General features: G+C 39.4%; 1 protein-coding gene across 3 annotated transcripts in view; it reads left to right on the top strand.

Annotated features, from left to right (window-relative positions):
* The window catches only part of LDLRAD4 (low density lipoprotein receptor class A domain containing 4), a 326,743-nt gene that overhangs the window by 45,209 nt on the left and 262,250 nt on the right, over positions 1 to 19,284 (top strand). For all 3 annotated transcript variants that reach the window (XM_063130543.1, XM_063130544.1, XM_063130542.1), the window contains exon 2: positions 19,044 to 19,134. The gene's annotated coding sequence lies outside the window, so the exon portion shown is untranslated. The remainder of the gene's footprint in view (positions 1 to 19,043; positions 19,135 to 19,284) is intronic.

The following is a 19,284-nucleotide window of genomic DNA, read 5'->3' as shown; positions in this document are numbered from 1 at the left end:
GCAAATAACAATAGATCAAAAGTTCTAAAAAGCACCAAATGACTGAAAGGCTCAGGAAGGTGAAAGTATTTTTACCAATGCCCAAAAGACCACAATGTAGGTGAGCCTTTCTGGGGAGAGCATTTCATAACTAAAAAGTTGTGTCTAGTAGCCTGCCACAGCACATAATTTGATGGAGGCAATTCTTCAGGCAACCTGGGCACACGTTATTCAGGATTTTAAAGGGTAATATCAGAACTTTGAACTGGGCCCTGAAATGGTTGGAAAACAGTGCAAATGGCAAAATCTTTGTGTAACATCATATCGTCCAATCCCAATTAACACTCTTGCTGTTCTGTTTTGAACTAACTGAAGTTTCTGGACTGTTTTCAGAAGTAGCCCGAAGTATTATGTACTACAATTATCTAAAAGAGAAAAGATTTCTGATAGTACTATTATGTGTTGTTGGGTGAAAAATAAAAGTGTTAGGTAAAATAGTATGTTAATTGACACATACAATTTGGCACAACATTATGTATTGTCGTTTGTTACATTTTTATCCTGTCCTTTCCCCAGAACTCAGGGCAGCAGCAACTATATTCAGGAGCAACCTCCTGTCACTTTATCCTGGCAGTAACCCTGTGAGGTATACCAAGCTGGGAGATAGTTTTTGATCCAAGGTCAGCCACTGAATGTGATGGCTGAGTGGGAATTTGAACCTGGTCTCCCTAGTCCTTGTCTGACATTCTAACTCAGCCTTCCCCAACCCAGAGCCCTCCAGATGTGTCAGACCACAACAGAATCATTTCCATAGTGGAAATTAAACCATGGAATTCACTACCACAAGATATAGTGATGGCCACTAATTTGGATGGCTTTAAAAGCGAAATAGGCAAATTCCTGGAGGAGAAGGCTATCAATGGCTACAAGTCCTGATGGCTATATGCTGCCTACAGTGTCAGAGGCAGCATGCCTATATGCACCAATTTCTGGGGGGAAATGGGCGGGAGGATGCTGTTGCACTCATGCCCTGCTTGAGGGTAGCTGGTTGGCAGCTGTGTGAACAGAATGCTGGATTCAATGGACCCTTGGTCTGATCCAGCATGATTCTTATGTTCTTATGGGACAAAGCTCTGCTAACCTCCCCCATTCTGAAAGTGAATGTTTCTGCTCATTTCAATGCTTACTTCTGGGGCCTCTAGTTCTTGTTGCACTAGGGGTTCATTCTGCTAGTGTAATGGAACTAGCGCAAGCGCAGCGACAGTGTAGGATACTGCCCAATGCATGTAGATTTATTATAATTACAAATGTGTTTTTGACTGATGTTTCTGAAGATGTACATGATATACAAAAAATAGAATCGTATTTGTATTCCAAACACAGCTGAGAACTAACAAGTGTTTCATTATTTGATAAAGCTCCTACCCATTGGAAGAGCAATGTAGATAATTTGTTTTGAGACTCCCTACTGAGGAAGGCAAAAGAGCAGCTGTTGCATGTAGATCTGTGTTTTAAGTGGGGGATGTTCAACATGAAGAATAAATTGGGCGGAAAGGATCAATATGAAAAAACATAATTCCCGAACTGCACTTTGTGGTAAATGCATAATCATGCATAGTATCTGTTAGATGAAAATATTAACATTATTACACTGAAATAGTAATCTCACTGAAGGTGAAATTATTTGGAAAACATTTATATGCTTAAAAGCTGTAACTTACATCTGAGCTGAGCAAAAGCATTTCTCTGTCAGGATGATGTGAAAATTGTAGATGTAGAAATTATCTCAGTGATTTAAAAAAAACATTTTCTGACAATCATTTATTTTGAGTGCTGTGCCAATATATTGTCATGCAAGTCTACTTCTTTTGGGAGATACAACTGTAATGAGGGGCGCCTGGAATGTGTTGGAAGAACAGCTATTCTAGGGGGATTCATGACAGATTCACATGTGTGGCTATGTACAACAATGGTGGCGACCTTTTTCAGTCCGAGTGCTGAATTGGCTCTTGACAAGCGCATCTTGCTCCACATGCCAGCCATAGGTGAGGCTGCCACCGCTGCTGGCACGCAATCCACAGTATGCTTGTCCAGAGACACATGCATGTCCATACATGTCCATTCACTCATATGCTCACACACTAGATACATGGTTCTTAAGTTGCCTAGGGTGACCATATGAAAAGGAGGCCAGGGCTCCTGTAACTTTAACAGTTGTATTGAAACGGGAATTTGTGTATCTGGGGAACCTGGTGAAATTTCCTCTCTATCACAACAGTTAAGCTGCAGGCGCCCTGCCCTCTTAAATCTGGTCACTCTAGTATAGCTCCTGCAGCTTTAACTGTTATGATGAAGAGGGAATTTCACCAGGTTCTCCATATATACAAATGACACCTGCTGAAATTCCCTTTTCTATGCAACTGTTAAAGATACAGGAGCCCTGTCCTCCTTTTCATATGGTCACCCTATAAGTTGCCACCCTAAACATGTAGTAGGCCTCAAACCTCCAGGCTGTTTGACCATGTCCTCAGAATATAAAAGCTGAAAAGTATAACAACATGATTAGACTGTACTCCACCCATATCAGATTCTGTTACACTATCTAAATGGAAAAAGACGCAAGTGATCACTTGCTTGAAACCATCCCCACACTAAGAATATGGAAATCTTTAAAACTTTGTCCTTGACTAATTCTGCATTTCCAGTATTGCCTATCAAATTCTGGTGCTGAACATCCTTGGTTTTCTAAGGGCACAGTCCTATGTCTGTTTAGAAAGAAAAAAGTCCCGCAACTCCCAGCATTCTCTAGCCAGCTGGCTGGGGAATGCTGGGAGTTGTGGGACTTTTTTGTGACTACACCTCTATAGGATTGTGCCTTAAACTAGGCTGAAATCTGTCACAGGAAAAGATAGCTTAGTTTGGAAACATTATGTTTATCAAGAAGTACTCTATCATAAGCTAGAGTAGTTCTTGATAAACATAATGTTTCCAAACTAAGCTATCTTTAATGACAAGTGTCCTTTTAAGATGACCTATGATTACAACCCACGGTTTTGCTGTCATTTAAGCTAGAGGGGACATGTGTTACTGTCTTGCTCAATTGATGGGATTGGATGGATGACTGAGTGATGAGACTGCGGGCTGGGTCTTTAGCTTGTCATCTTGTCTGTAATTCAGAATGACAGCATGCATGCATGGCCAGTATATTTCTTCCATCGTCCTTATGCTTCAAGACAGAGCTCTCTATGTGCCTTGATGCTCTACATATACTAATAGAGACTAGCAGAAACTGCATGTATAAGAGCATTTTCCTCATTAACATTAAAGCTTTGCCAGGTTTTCAGTATGCGTCATTTTTGGGTAGATGCTCTCCTGTTCTGCTATGACTTGGAAACGTATGTTGCTTATGAACAAAGAAATGGAGCTAGTGCATTATATTGCCCTTGTGGGATGTACCTGCTGAATTTGTGTTACGTTTGCCCTTTCCTATTACCCTTCCTTAAACAGTCTCTGTCCGCCCTTTTTGTTTTTGTTTTTGTGTTAGTCTTCCATGATTAAAACGTCCACAATTTCTAGGAGTTGTGGGGATATGAGTGGCAATTGATGGAACATTGTCTAGCCAATTGGGAGTACAAAATTCAAAGCACCTTCATATATTTGCAAGTTAAGCAATTCTGATGTGTGTGTGTGTGAATTAAGTGAATTGGTACAATTATTTTGTGTGTCTCATTTTAGTGTGTGGAAGGCTGTTAGAAAACTGGGGGAATCGCCTGACTCATAGAGAACAAAACATCTGAAAGAATCTTAGGTGTTAATTAGAATATTAACAATTTAAAAATACTTTTACACTCTCTCCAAAAGATTCGCTTTCCTTTTCAGTACCTTTTTTCCTTTTTAGTGCAAGGAAATGCCATTTAATTTTTAATTATTTAATTTTTATTTATTTAATTTTTATAGTATTGAGTATCACCTTCTTATAACCATATTTTATATATACTGGCCTATTTAAAGTTTTATTTTTTCTTAAAGTTGATGGATCAAGATGCATTAGAATTCATGTAAAGGAAAATTATAGTATTAATTCTTCCAAGCATATTATATATAGGCATATAGCATATAGGGGGGGGGGGGGAAAGCATTTGTTTTGAAATTAAAGAAATAAAACCTCACTTAAACATTTTCCTAAACCCACTTAAGCAATTTAATAGCAACTTTTCCCATAACATGGTGTTTGAAAGGAACTCCTGAAATATTCCATAGACAAAGCATTTTGTTCCAATATATCTAGGAACAGAATGGGAAACAACTGTTGATTAGCATGTCGTCCGAACTCAGCCTCTGTCTCTGTCTCTCTGCCACCACTTTTCTCTGTCTGTCTCTCTGTCTGCAACCCCCTTCTCTCTCTCTGTTCCCCAGCAGCGTGCTACAATGGGAGAAATGGAATTTGGAAGTATTTTCAACAGAATTATTTGAACTGAAATGTGCTATAAGCAAATTAATTACAAATAACTGTGAAGTACAGTTATTACAAGCATATAACTGACAGCTAGATATGAAAACACGCTTAATCAATGGACCTTTCTTGGGGGAGGGACATAAATCAGCCATCCCCATCCCACTGCCTTCCAGATGTGTTGGACTACAATCCCCATAATCCCCAGCCAACAATAGCCATGCAGGCTGGATAATGGGAATTGTTATCCAATCCATCTGGAGGGTGCTAAGCTTGGGGATACCACCTTTAATTAATACTTAGATATGATCCCCAATGACTGAACTCACGTATTTTCTTCTAGTGTGAATAAGACATTTATTGTGTAGAATGAATGTTGGGCTGGGTCAAGGGATGTGGTTTTCTATTTTTTCTGATTAAAATTGGTTCCGCAAAACGGAAATTTGCCAACTTGCATGGAAACTAAGCAAATCTGTTTACAGAACACTCTGCCTCTTAATATAATGAAACCAACCAGAAGGAGGAAAGGCTGCACAGCATCAAATAAAGAGCTATTTTAATGGAGCAATGACATTTTGCAGAATTTTCTTTTGTATTAGTTTCCTGCCCGTTAGCTATTTCAGTGTAAGTATGTCTTACTGGGTTTTTGGGAGTGTGAATAAAAAGACATGGCTAAACTATGTCATACTATCATACGATGTCATCTCCATAATTTCTGCCTAGAACCATAGTATCCTTTCTTAAGAGAAATTGGTCTAGGTGGGATAGTGATAACCCCTCACACAAGTATTATGAGTATTTCCTGCCACATTGTCATGGCCCCATAAACATGACACACATACACAAAAGCTTGTTTTTCTAGGGAACAAAATGACCTCCAGAGGGAGCTGTCTGATTAAGTGGTCCTGCTAATGAAGATTGTTCCTATAAATGACCCTACGGTGACAACATTTTGCAACTTTTGCCTCTATGGCTGACTGGTAGCTGTGATATGTGCAACTTTAGTATGGCCACTTGGGATTGACAGAGAGTATGCCAGTGGTTGGTTATAATATTCTGCGGTTAGAAGAATATTCCAAAATAATTTATTCAATAATAAGTTCACATATTTTGGGCATATATTAACTACTAAACATGGTAACTAATCCTGCTACTTTGATGTGAAATACCATTATGCTAGCCCAAAGATCATAAGTGAATTGACAAAATGTACAATATTGGGCTAAAAATCAGACTTCAAAATAAATCCCGCCAGAAACTTTGCGCATTGCAAATTATTTTGCACTTTTGTGCAATTCGAGGAAATTCCTTCATCAAAAATGTAAGATGACATTCAAGGGAGCTTCAGATATGGGGCAGTATAGAAATATAATAAATAAATAAAATATCATCAGCATTGAAAGGTTCCTAAACCAGGCAGACTCATAACAAATTGTAACGGGCAACACTAACTGTATTTGCAATATTTTATTCATTTACATTTGAGGTGTTTTTTGAGTTTATACTGGAAAAAGATTTTTTTTCCTATTCATGGAACTACTTTTTCCAAAACAGTGCAATAGTTTCTACTATTTAGACACAGCAAGAGAATGTTTTTCTTGACTGAAAGTTTTAAAACAGCATGAACTATTTCTTCCTGTCAGACTGCTTTTTTGGTGTATCAGACTACTACTCGAGTTCTTCATGAGCGTAGAACTTTTATTCCAGCTGTTCTCTATGCCCTGTTTTTGTTAGTTTCCATCCAAATGCTTTTAAAGATAAGCAGAGTCATCCTCGTGGTAAAATAACTTCAGGAGGCAGGATCCATATTTACTATTTCACAAGGCTTGAAGGCATTTTTATTTTTAGTTGGAGGATGAAAATGGATGCATACCACACCCCTAATTGAACTTTTCAAAGATCAATTTTATTATTGGCAGACTTTTTCAAAACTTTGAGTGGGGGAAATCTCTATATGTGACATTTATCTGTGGGAAAGTCTTTAACCCATTGCTTTGTATGGGGGTTTTGTAGGGATGGATAAATAATTCTTGGAGCATTAGCCCCAAACACTCACACCTGCTGATAACAATTGCTTTGTATCTACTTAAATACTATAACATTTATATAAGCATATAAAAGAATCTATCCTAAAACTACATGTCTTGAATTGCTAACAAGCTGGATTTGTTTAGGAGACTAATGAATACATGTGAAATAGTTCCAACTTCCTACATCCAGTAAAATAAAAATGAGTGTTCAGGGAAGAGAAGTCAGAAGGAAATGCTTGGATGCAGCTCATAGCATTGTCAATTTACCCCTGGGCAATGTGTGTGTATGTTCTTAGTTTTCTTAACTGGGTTGCAATAAAGCCACTTCTGGAAGCATCCAGGAGAAAATGTCGTTCTCATTAAAAAAGTAGTAGTTGTAGTAGGATTCTGTGAGAGCTGTCTGTAAAGGTCTGAGCCCCTCACCTAAGTCAGCCTTCTCAGGTTGTGTGAACACTGTGATCTGAGTACATTAAGGCCTCAGTGATAACATGCAAGTGATGACAATCTGCTTAGAATTCAGTAGTACCTAAGGTTTATCCCTGGATCTTCCAGGGTCAAACCTGTTCATCTAGGTGACACACAGGGGATCCAGTGCTCAGGCAGGGGCGAACCCTGGATGATCCCAGGATAAACCTTAGGTCTAGCTGTGGCCTGAATTGCAAGTCCAAGGAACAGGATGAGGTCCAAAGGAAGACAAAGAGATGTAAAGGATTGAAACTAGGTAAGGAGACTAATGAGACTAGCAAGTACTGGAAGAATGAGGTCAGATGAAGCCAGTGCTGTAGTGAACAGGAACACATCTCTGGGACATTTTCCAGAGAAAATGGAAATGGAATCAATACCAGGGGCATTGATGAACCCTATTTGTTTATTTTATATCTTGCCTTTCCACTAAAAGATGGCACTCAACGTGGCTCCTTGCTTTGACGAATGAAGTGATAATGAGCCTTTCAAATTTTTATTTGTAACAGATTAGTATAGAGGAAGTCAGAGAATGAAGAAAATAATCCAGCGGAGGCTAGAAATTTCTTTTCTTTGATGGAGTTTCTACGTCACTCTAGCAATTTAAATGGTAACTCTTCATTACAAGTTTGTTTGCATTTAGAATTAAAACTTAAAGGTAATTCAGTTAGCTGAAAGTCCTTTGTTTAAGCTCAAGGAATTCAATGGAGCTTAACTATACATAGGATTGCAGTCATTCCTTGTAAGCATAATTGTGAGATTTTATTAGTGGTTTATTGTCCACAAAAAGAAGTCCTCTGTATTTGCACAGGACATTTTAACTAATATCGTTTTGCATGTCATGGTGTTGTAGTGATAAAGTTTGAATACAGACTTATTCCTGCTTGGGTTAGATCCAGTGAAATCAATAGGACTTAAATTAGTCCTGACTAACTTGTCCCATTGATTTTAGTGGTTCTGTTCTAAGCATGACTAAGTCTGCATCCAACCAACCCAATGCCTGCTCAACCTCTCCATGATATGTAGCTATTAAAATGCATAGAAGATAGTACCATTGGGAATCCTTCAATTTCTGAGCATGTGTAAAACTTTGTGTGGTGAGCTACCATATGTCAGTGATGAGATGGTTTGTGTTGCCAGGGTACCCTAGGTAACTGCCCATGTGTAGCTGCATCTGATTCTCTCAGAGAGAGAATTGTCCAGGCCATGTACAAACAGGAGAAACCTAGGGTAGTTCCAGATGGAGAACTCCTAGTGCTGACAATAACAAGACATTGTGCAGCTATTTTATTCCTCAACAGATTTCCTGTGATAAAAAATGGTGGAAGAAGCAGTGGGAAAATATGGGAGGGTTACAAGTAGAAGATGATGTCATCTGGATCCCCATGACATTCCATGAATGGCGCAGAACAATGACATGATAAAAGTCCCATCTAGAAGCACTCTTATCCTAAAGACAGGGGTTGTAGTCCTTGGCCTGGAATCCAATTTCTGCTGGATTAATCACACTGCTGGAAGTGGATTCCCCCACCCCTCCTTCCCACGGCAGTCCCTCCAGCCCCCTGAAAATGCTACACAGAGTCAGATGACACTACTGAATGGGGGCAGCTTTGGTGGCGTTGGGAAGGTAGAATCCCCCCAAATCAGATGGCTGTACCTTCCACGAGCAGAAGCCTTCCTCTTGCAGAAGGTCCCTCCTCTCACAGAAGACAGATCCTGGATCCAACCCCATATATTTTAATGCAAACAATCAAGATCCCACAAAAACAAAATATTTAAATGGAATGCGATGTGCAGTTTGCTAGGCTTGAGTTCATGTGGATGATTTCCATTATTATTATTATTATTATTATTATTATTATTATTATTATTATTATTATTATTAGACATTATTCACCCTGTTTTTATTTTTCACTGTTGTTTTCATGTGGAAATAAATAATCCATTAGAAAAGACTGTTTCAGTGGGTTCAATAGGAAGAGGTTGACGGCATTTTACAAAACCTCAGGCTACTGTCCTGTGGAAGCAGTTTCATAATATTGTTGCTGTTTCTGCTTGGAAAGACCAAGTGCCCCCAAATTTAAACTGATCTCCTGCATTGTAATATGTTGTATTAACAGCAGATTCGTTTATTTCCTAATTAATAAAAAAGTGTTCTTTTTATTTAAGCCATCTGGCTGGAGAGCATGTTATTTAACTGCTTGCTTTTACAGATTGGAGCTACACAGGAGGAAAAAAAGATGTCTCAGCTCTTGTTTTGGCTTGTGTCTGGGTTAATGTTGTAGGTGCACTAATGCGCATGCTTGTCACTGCAGCATTCATTCATCATTGACTGTAAAAAAAAGTGAGCTAAAATATTTCTATTTATTAACAAAATGGGGTTAGTATTGATAGTCTGCTTTATACCACTTCAATCAATTGCAATTCAGAGGTGCCATCCTCTCTTCACATCAACAAAATAATCCAGAGCCAAGCTCTTTAAATAACCCTTCGCTGAAGGGGCTTGCCAAGGATTTTAAAATAGCCAGTGATCGTCTCTTGGCACATCTTCATTAGTGATGTAGTACTTGAGTGGGTTCTTTGCTATAACATAGGAGATGTGCTGCTTTCCCCCCAATTCGTTTCCTGATGACTTCTCTGTCCTACCCTTCTGTTTCTGACTTCACGACTGGGTTCACACAACATGCTAACCCATGATGGTTTATTTTCCAGAACAATCCATGATGGGTTAGCGTGTTGTCTGGGAGATGTTTTTTTTTCCTCCCATAGTGGGTTACTTCCCCAAATAAGCAACCCTGAGAACCCATGGCCTACAGTAAAAGTTAATTTACCTATAGTGGGTTAACGTGTTGTCTGTCATGCAGCATGGGTTATGGAGATTGCCTACAGAGTTGCTCGGCAAGAGCAGCCAAAACTGCTGCTCCTGCTGCTGCTGCTGCTGCTGCTGCTCTGCTCCTCTCAAACAATCTTTATTCCCACTGCAAAGGAAGCTGGGATACTCACCCAGCTGGTTAGGAGAATGAGCTATATGTGAAAAAAAAACTTCTCTTGTGTACCTTGTGTGCCTGATTGTCTGACAGGAGCACAGTAGGTTGTTTACATTACCACCGACCCAGTGTAGCTTCCCACCACCATAGGTTAGTGTGATGTGTGAACCCAGCCCACATATAGCTTTCTCTGGCCTTGCCCAGCTCTCCTCTAGCACCTCTGCATCATAACCACAAATGAAACTCTGGCAGGTACTTGCCTTTTCTGTTCTCTGTGCAAGGTACCTTCTTACTACAGGGAAATTGCAAACACCCCTACTATATGATAATTAGACTATAAAATAATTATACTTTTCAACTTACATGCTGTTCTGCTTTCCCTTAATATAGGGTGATCATATTTTGGAAACCAAAAAGGAGGACAACATGGTCGCCCCCAAGGAGGCGTGTCCAGTACCAAGGGGGTATACCCACCCAAACATAGCCTTGGTCACAAGTCTGATTTTACAGCACACATTTAAGACAAATCTGTTCTACATAACATCTTAATGTTAAAATCACTGAAATAAAGAACAAGTGAAAGATTCAATGTATCTGAAATTAACTTCACTCACTCCTACTTTTGTAGGTTTTGCTGTACTTTGAAGCTTTTGCTATACTCTGTGTGTTACATTCTCCCCTTCCCTCAAATATCTTTTCTGACTGTATTGCAAGCTGCTGTTTTTGTTAACAGGGTTTGCTACTGGCCCCAGATCTGTTTCAAATTTGGTATGGCTAAAGCTCTACCTAAAAGCTATCATGGTACAAAGTTTCATCTCTTTATCTTTAAAAATGACGATTTTAAAAATATTAATTTTAAAACCTCAATTTTTGAAAAATTCCTAAAAAATCAATGGATGAACGGATCTGTTTCAAATTTGGTGTGGCTAAAGTTCTACCTAAATCCTTTGATGGTGCAAAGTTTCATATCTTTATCTTTAAAAATGACAATTTAAAAAATAATAATTTTAAAACCTCAATTTTTTAAAAAAATCCTAAAAAAATCAATGGATGAACAGACCTGTTTCAAATTTGGTATGACTAAAGCCCTTCCTAAGACCTACCAGTGTGCCAAGTTTCATGTCTTTATCTTTAAAAATGATGGACTTCTAAGCATTTTTGTTAATTCCCGTTAGAGCTGCTCTTTGGGAAAAAAACCGGATTTCCCCTTCCCCTCACGGATTTGCCATCAAAAACCCAGGCAAATCCGGTCATATGGTCACCCTACTTAATATCCAAAATGAAGGCCCTAGGTGTGCATCCACCTAAAGAATGATCTTCCAGTCTCTAATACTGTCATTTATAAGTTCTGCTACTCCTGTTCTTTAGGAATATATGAAAAAGAATATAGAATAGACCCTACCTCATCTTTCAATCCAGTTTTCACCCAGGGCATGAAGCTAGTGGATAACTTCCACAACTGGAACAGTAGCAGCACAAGCCAAATTCTTCCCCATAAACTGAAATTTGCCAACATCATATTCCAGAATCTGTCCCAGAAAGCAGTGTTGGACCCAAAATTCTCTGTCTGTCACAGTAATTATTCTTTACATCTCTCTCACTCTCTCAAGATTTTATTGTTTATAGCCAATGCAAACACAAAGCACACAAGTATAAAACAGAGAAACATTTGATACAATAAAACAAGAATACAATAGAATGATCAGCATTTAGAACATTCCGTCTGTTTAACCCCCTTAGGATTTGACAGTGGTATGGTTTAGAAAGGCTGCTCTTATTTTTCTTGCAGCTAGCGCAAATAAAGCTATCCTGTAGCTGATGAATTTGCCCACATCAGCCAACAGCCATCTAATTTTAAAATCGTCTGATTGGCCTTCTAAAGTGGTCTGGAAAGGTCTGGGCGAATTATATAATGGACAGTATAGGATATAATGTACAAGATCTTCAATATGTCCTGCTTCACATATGCAAAAGTGCTCTTTTGCAGCTCTATCAGAAAATCTTCCAGCCAGATACTCAGTGGGCATCATTTGAAATCTGAGCTGGGTAAAAGCATGCCTAACAGGGAAAAAGGTTAATTCTCACAAATAAGTAGCCCTTTTATGATCTGTTTTGATTTTGGTATACCAAGTAGCAAATTTACAGGTTTTTTTTTAATGTATTCAGAATCTCTTTTGGCATCTCCAGGCTGACATAGAGTAGCATGACTCTAGAGTCGAGTGGCAAGCACAGCTGTTACATGCACCAGGTCGCCAGTTCAATGTCTGGCATCTCCAGGCAGGACTTGGGTAGGGTAGGGTAGGCTCCTGGCTAACAAACCCGGGGAGCCGCTTCCAGTCCTTAAAGTCAATCCTGAGCTAGATGGATCATTGGCCCAGCTTGGTCTTATCATCTGTTAGAATGAATGTAGAGAGTGCTTTCCCTATTATTATTATTATTATTATTATTATTATTATTATTATTATTATTATTATTTATTACCCGCCTCTCCCTCTGGATCAAGGCAGGGAACAACATTAAATACAATATAATACACAATACTAGTTAAAAGATCATATAAAACCAATACAATATTAAAATAACCATCACAACATATTAAAATTCTTAGGTTTAAAATTCATCTGCCCGAAGAGACTAGTCTTTATGGCTGTCTTAAACTCAGAAAGAGTGTTAAGGTGACGAATGTCCTCCGGCAGCCATTCCACAGTCTGGGGACAGCAGAAGAAAAGGTCCTCTGGGTAGCTGTCGTCAGCCGAGTTGTGGCTGACTGGAGTAAACCCTTCTCAGAGGACTTGAGAGTGCAGGGTGGATTGTACAGGAGAAGGCGATCCCACAGGTAACCTGGACCCAAACCATGTATGTAGGGCTTTAAACTACTTCGCCCCAGAAACTAATTGGCAGCCAGTGAAGTGATTTTAAAGTTTGTGTAATCTGGTCACCCCTAGGTGTATCGGTAAATCACCAAAGACCACCGTGTGCACTTTAGGGTAGAGACATTGTTTATGAACAATCTGGATGCCAAACATACTTTTCCTTCCTCTGATTGAGGGGTCAACCTAAACATGTCAGTGATGGAAACGCAATTCATCGCATTGTCCTTAAGGGCTGCTTCAGCTCACAGAGATTATTCATTCATGATAGAGAAATATACATTCAAAGGGCAAGACTCGGAACAGACAAGACATATTATCTCTTAGTCCCATGGGCTCTCATGCTCCTCTCTCCCGCTTTTCAACATTCATTCTGGTCTAGTATTATATCAGGACAGAGGTCAACACTAACCATTGTTGGCTTTAACTAAGGTTTATTTCCACCCTTCAAACCATGGTTTCAAGTACTAAGGAAACATTGTGTCTGCACTGGGACTAAGAGTTGCAAGACTTGCATTGATTAAAATGCTATGTCATTCAATACGTTGTGCATATTAAATACTTACTAGAGACGTTTATTTAACATTTGAAATATTTATTAAGGACACAATCCTATGCATGTTTAGACAGAAAAGGGTCTTACAACTCCTATCAAGAATTGTAGGACTTTTTCTGTCTAAACATGCATAGGATTGCAGCTTAAACTGCACTTGATTACCGGTGCTGGTGGCCTGGTGGCAGAGAGGTAGGCAGTTGGGTGGCTCAGCCTGAAACCAAGGAAGCAAGTAGAGAAACCATCTATGAGTAGCTCAACCTGAACCTGAATGATAAGTGATTTAGACTGAAGAGCAAGTGGCAGCTGTTTTATAGGGCTAGAGATATCTTATGGGCTCCTTGTATTACCTAATATCCTCTGCTACTGTGGGGCAGGGAATTCATAGTCCAAATCCGTTGCTGGAGTTCCTGATTCCAAAACTGCAGCAGCTAATACCAGAAAGCACTGAAAATGGGAGTTTGAGTGACTCATTTTACGCTTCTAGTGGAAGCTACGGGGTGAACTGTCTCTCCGTGCAAATTTCTCCCAGGAATTGTACCCATGAGTTTCCTTTTTTGGTGCCACTCAGAGACATGGTGCCCAAGCTAATTGTATTGTTTGTTGTTGATTATTGTCTTGCAGTTCCTGTTGAAAATGCAGTGTTCTACCCTCTTTCACTTTGCTTTTGTGTTTCCCAGATGTGTGTGTGTGTGCTTCCTGTAGGAGTGTTCTTGTGGAATAATTTCCACGGAGCAGTCTGTCCTATGTGATGTTTACTGTAAATCTTCCTTGCAGCCCGTGGATTTCTGTACAAACTTGCCTGGGGGTGGTCATGTCCTATTTTCCTCTTAGATGGCTTTGGCATTTACGAAGCTTGGGAGATCATGCTTCCAAATTTTCCAGTCTGAAGAGCTCAAGCCAAAACAGCAGGGAGGACAGCAAACCTGCTTGTTGTTTGGCTTAAGGCAGCTGGTTCTGCTTTTCCTTTGACCTGGAGCAATGGCATCATTCCTGGGGTTTGATGTAGAAAGCAGTAGGGGCAAAAGAGGAAGAATGCTTTTTTTTTTTTTTTTTTTTTTTAGCAGAGTTAGTGTAATCTTGGTTGCTTTGAAAGTCTGGCTCGAAAACCCTACGTTGTTGGTATTCATGCCCACCCTTCCTCTCTAGTACAAACTTTTGTCTGGTTTAACATCTCAGAGTTGTGTGAATATCTTGTTAGCGTGTGAATTGAATTTATTTGTCCGTGGTACAAATTTGTTAGTGTGTGTAATATGGTTTACTGTAATCTAGTTTTTCACAAGTTTTTTTTCAGACTTTAGTTGTTGCATTGCCCTACTCATTGCCAGAGATATTCAACAATCTCTCCTTAAATTATGGGAGAAGACAAAAATGATTAAAAAAAAACAGAACTTGGAGCACATCCGCAGTGTGGTTGATCTGGTTTCCTCCTACCTTTGGAATCTGATTTCACTGGATGTACATACCAAATAATCACATGCTTGTTCAGGCCCTTCCTTTTCTGTTTTTTTTTGTTAATTACCACATGTACATTTAAGTATTCATTTGTTGCCTTATTAATTAAAACACTTTGGCCCTGTTCAGACAACATGATAAGCCATGATGGTTAAGCATTTTGTGCTAACCATGGTGGTTTAGTGTGTCGTGTGAACAGCGTTTTTCCTAACCGTGGTGGCTACATAACCACTGTTTAACTGTGGCCTTAGCTAGACTGGGCAAAATCCCAGGGTGATATCTGGGATTGTCCCTGTGCGTCCACATGACACACAGGGGATCCCGGGATCAGGGAGGGATGATCCCTCCCTTGCCCTGGGATCTTGCCCTTCCCTTTGGCCCCGGTTTTTCCATGGTCCTGGGCTGAGCCCGAAACCGCGGAACGTGTGGCCAGGTGCTGTGGGTTGACCCGGCTCTGCGCGATTCCTCGCGAGGAGCCAGGAGCTGTGCCCGTCGGGGGTAGGGTGGGGTGTGTGTGGAAAATAATTTAAATTAAAAAAAACAAATTACCTTTAGCGCATGAGCGTTCGTGCGCTGATTCCCCTTTAAGAAATAAAAATGGCGGGCGCGATGCCGCTCCTTCTGAGGTCGTTGTGCCTCGCGTGTAAACAAAGGAGGGATCTCGCGTTAAACACAACGCGAGATCTTCCCTCCTCCATTGCGGGCTATCAGGAAGGTCTAGCTAAGGCCACAGTTCATTACTCACTTGCTGCAAAGGGGTTAGTGGCCCTAACCATAGCTTAGTGTGTTGTTTGAACAGATCCTTTATTTTTTAAAAAGTGTCTGCACAGTTTTTGTTTAGTTTAGGGTTTTTATTGAGAGCTTGACCCTGGAGGAGAAAGTACATTTGGACCAAACGCAGTCAGGACATTTCCAGATTGGACTCACTACTCTATAAATATTCTGTCTGTATTCATCCTTAGTTTTTTAAACTTAATTTCTAGCTTATTCATTTTGGTATTAAGTTTCTGCTGATTTATATTCTTTTAAAACCTTGCTGTTGAGCAGCTTCTTTGAGAAATGGTGACTCAAACCACAGAATGAGAACTTGTCAAATGAAGAAGGGAATTCCCCTTGGTTTGTTTTTGCTCTCTGTTGACAAAGTGCACAATCATGTACAAATGGTTGTCCCAGACCTGCCTTTCAGAAGTAATTCCCCCAAGCTAAAAAAGAAAGACTATTCCATCTGCTCATTTTAAAAATTACTAGATCTCTTCCTAATTTTAAACCATAATTAAAATCAGTAGAGTTGAACATTATGAAAATACTCCTGTTTTGCACAATAGTGATAAGCTACTGCTGTACAGTAAAAAAAAAATCCTTGATCATAGAATCATGGAATAGTAGAGTTGGAAGGGGCCTTAAGGCCATCGAGTCCAACCCCCTGCTCAATGCAGGAATCCACCTTAAAGCTTCCCTGACAGATGGCTGTACAGCTGCATCTTGAAGGCCTCTTGTGTAGGAGAGCCTATGACCTCCCTAGATAATTGGTTCCATTGTTGTACCAGTTTAACAGTCAGGAAGTTTTTCTTGATATCCAGATGGAGTCTGGCTTTCTGTAACTTGAGTCCATTATTCCGTGTTCCACTCTGGGACGATTGAGAAGAGATCCTGGCCCTCCTCTGTGTGACAACCTTTCTAGTGCTATCATGTCTCCCCTCAGTCTTCTCTTCTCTAGACTTAACATACCCAGTTCTTTCAGTCTCACCTCATAGGGCTTTATTTCCAGGCCCCTGATCTACTTGACTACTTATCTAGCAACGCAGCTTCCATTTTTTCCTCATAGTTTGGGCTTTCTTATATGTAACTTGGATTCTTACAGCTTTTCTAGACAAGGCTTTTATTGTGTGCTCACTCATGATTGTTTAGTGGTGCTTTAAATGACATCATCATTTTCAATACACTTTTGGGTGGGGGTGGGGAAAATCTGGTATCCTTTGGCAGCACAAAACAAAGTGCAACTCTTCACCAATTTAGTTGCGTTATTCTGCTATACCACTGCACCACCTAGATGTTATATGGTGGAAAGTATGGAAAGGCAGGAAAGCAGGGGGAAATTGCATAGAGATCTGATTTTAATTCTGCAAAGAATGCGGAAGCAAAGCAGCAGGTTAAACACTCTTGTCTAGAAAAGCCCTTAGAGACTCCTCTTTCAAAATGCGAGCTTGTAGTTTCTGCTAGTTGCGGATAATACACAAGGCTAATTCATGATGTATACATTCATTCTATGTGCAGAAAAAACAAATCAGATAATGTCCCACAATAACGTTAAGCAACAACCCCCTCTGTTCAGCATGGAATGAAATAAGATAAAAAGTGGGTATGGACGCTAAAAAAGCGAGTTTAGCTAGTGATTTATTCTTGTTCTCTATATTGGTTTTTCTCCCACCCCAAAGGAAAAAAAAGACACAACACAAGGACATTTTAAAAATCCTGTTGTCATTTGAAGATCTATAATTATTTAAATATTAAGACATGCTCCAATCTTCCCTATATGGATAGGTATCCATGAATACATCCCTACGAATGTTTGTGCAGGTTTACAGGAAAGAGGGTATGAGGAGTCATATTTGCTTTTTCCCAAATCATTCAGTCTGGTATGAAAACTTCTTTCAAGGAAAGGCCTATCATTAAAAGTTTGGAGATAAATTTTGTACCTTTATTTGAGCATTTTGCTTGTTTATCTGAAAAAATAGCAACGTTTGTTTTACTGTATTGGCATCTTTCTTTCTTTTTTTTTTGGTTTGTCAAGGATTTTGTTTGACTGGCTGTATGTTATATTAATTTGATAATTTGTATAGAAAGATGACTTTAACAGGCTCAACTCTGTGCAGGTTTGTAATGGTTGAATTTTATCTTTCGAGATGCATTTTGAAGCTGACTAAAGTTGCATGAGCTGTAGGTAAAAGACGGTGTATTGTTACATCACCCAGCCAGATTGGGTTTCTGCATTTGGATGACATATCTCTAAAGTTCCTAGCAGATGGGTACCGCAGGAGGTTAGGAAGGATTGAACAGTTTGACAAACACAGCCTCGGAGAACCTCGTCTGGAATTTTAGAGAGGGTTTTCCAGCTAGACTTAGTCATTTTCCCCCCAAATGTCTTGGCATGGCTGATCACTTGAGGGTGACATATGGTAGGAACACGCTCTGAGGGACAAGCCTCCCGGATGGCAAACAGCACCATGCAAAACAGACAGATGGTGGCTTATTCAACCTTGGAAAGTCGTTTAATCCTACATACTGGCAAGGCCTGAGTGTAGAGACAGACAGATACACACAACCCTAATGGAATTTGAAGCAAAGATGTGCTGAGTTTACTCATGGATTGCCGCCTAGTACTGTGACTGCAGTAGTGTTGAGCTAATATGGTTGAACACAAGAATTTGTGAAATATTATGATTTGGACTGTTTTGTTAAATATAATCGAATATAGGGATTGGAGTAGAAAAAAATTCACCTGTTCTTTCAACTAAAATTAAAAGGTCATATTTGAAAAGCTACTGACATTAAATTCTTACCAAATACAATGTGAATTGTTGATTTGTCTGAAGCTTTGCTTAGGAGAGGGATGCATTTTTCTTTCAACATACATTTTTAAAGTATGTTATTCAGTTATCATTTTTTCTCTGACAAACCATCAGCTTTTATTATATTTTTCTTTGCGAAATACATAAGAAAATAAATGCCATTCTAATACCAAAAAAAGTTTGCAGTGGGCTTCAATCCATTCAGTGGCTAGAAAATACATAAACCCAACTTTTAAGGACTAATTCACTTATTTTAATTTTTGTTTAAATTAAGATTGATTAAAGACATGATCCTATGCATGTTTAGATAGAAAAAAGTCCTACAACTCTCAGCATCCCCCAGCCAGCACTGCTAGTTGGGGTATGCTGGGAGTTGTGGGACTTTTTCCTGTCTTAACATGAATAGGATTGCACCCTAAATCAGGCACTTGTTAGAAAATGTGACCTCTTTTGTAAAGTCTTATAATTATTAAAGTGATGTTTTATAGAACAGAATCCTCCCATGCAGAAAAACTGGCCTTTCTTGTGACTATCTGGTAGGAAGCTGATTTTTGAGTCTTCTTGAAAGTGCATACTGATGACTGTACTACTGAGATTGCTGGAGAGCCTGATCAAGTTTTTTTTAGATGTAACATGCTTGAAAATATTGTGCACTGAACATTTCTCCTCTGCGTCCTTTTCTCAGAATACTTGCTATTTCACACTCAGCTCCAGGGCACTGATTCCCCGTTGAACTGGTTTGAAAGGCAAACTGTGGCTCTCCTGTGTCTGTCTTGGTGAGTAGAATTCAATATGTTTTCTTCGCAAATTACTTCCCATTGAAACAGCAAGACTGCACTTTTGTTTCTATTGCTTCACCCTTTTTCCTATCCTTCAGAGTGTCATTTCTCCCAAAACACTTCTAGATCAGAAATTTCAAAGGCTTT

Source organism: Elgaria multicarinata, chromosome 7 (genome assembly GCF_023053635.1).
Source record: "Elgaria multicarinata webbii isolate HBS135686 ecotype San Diego chromosome 7, rElgMul1.1.pri, whole genome shotgun sequence".
NCBI lineage: Eukaryota > Metazoa > Chordata > Lepidosauria > Squamata > Anguidae > Elgaria > Elgaria multicarinata.
This window is presented reverse-complemented; position numbering and strand designations above follow the sequence as displayed.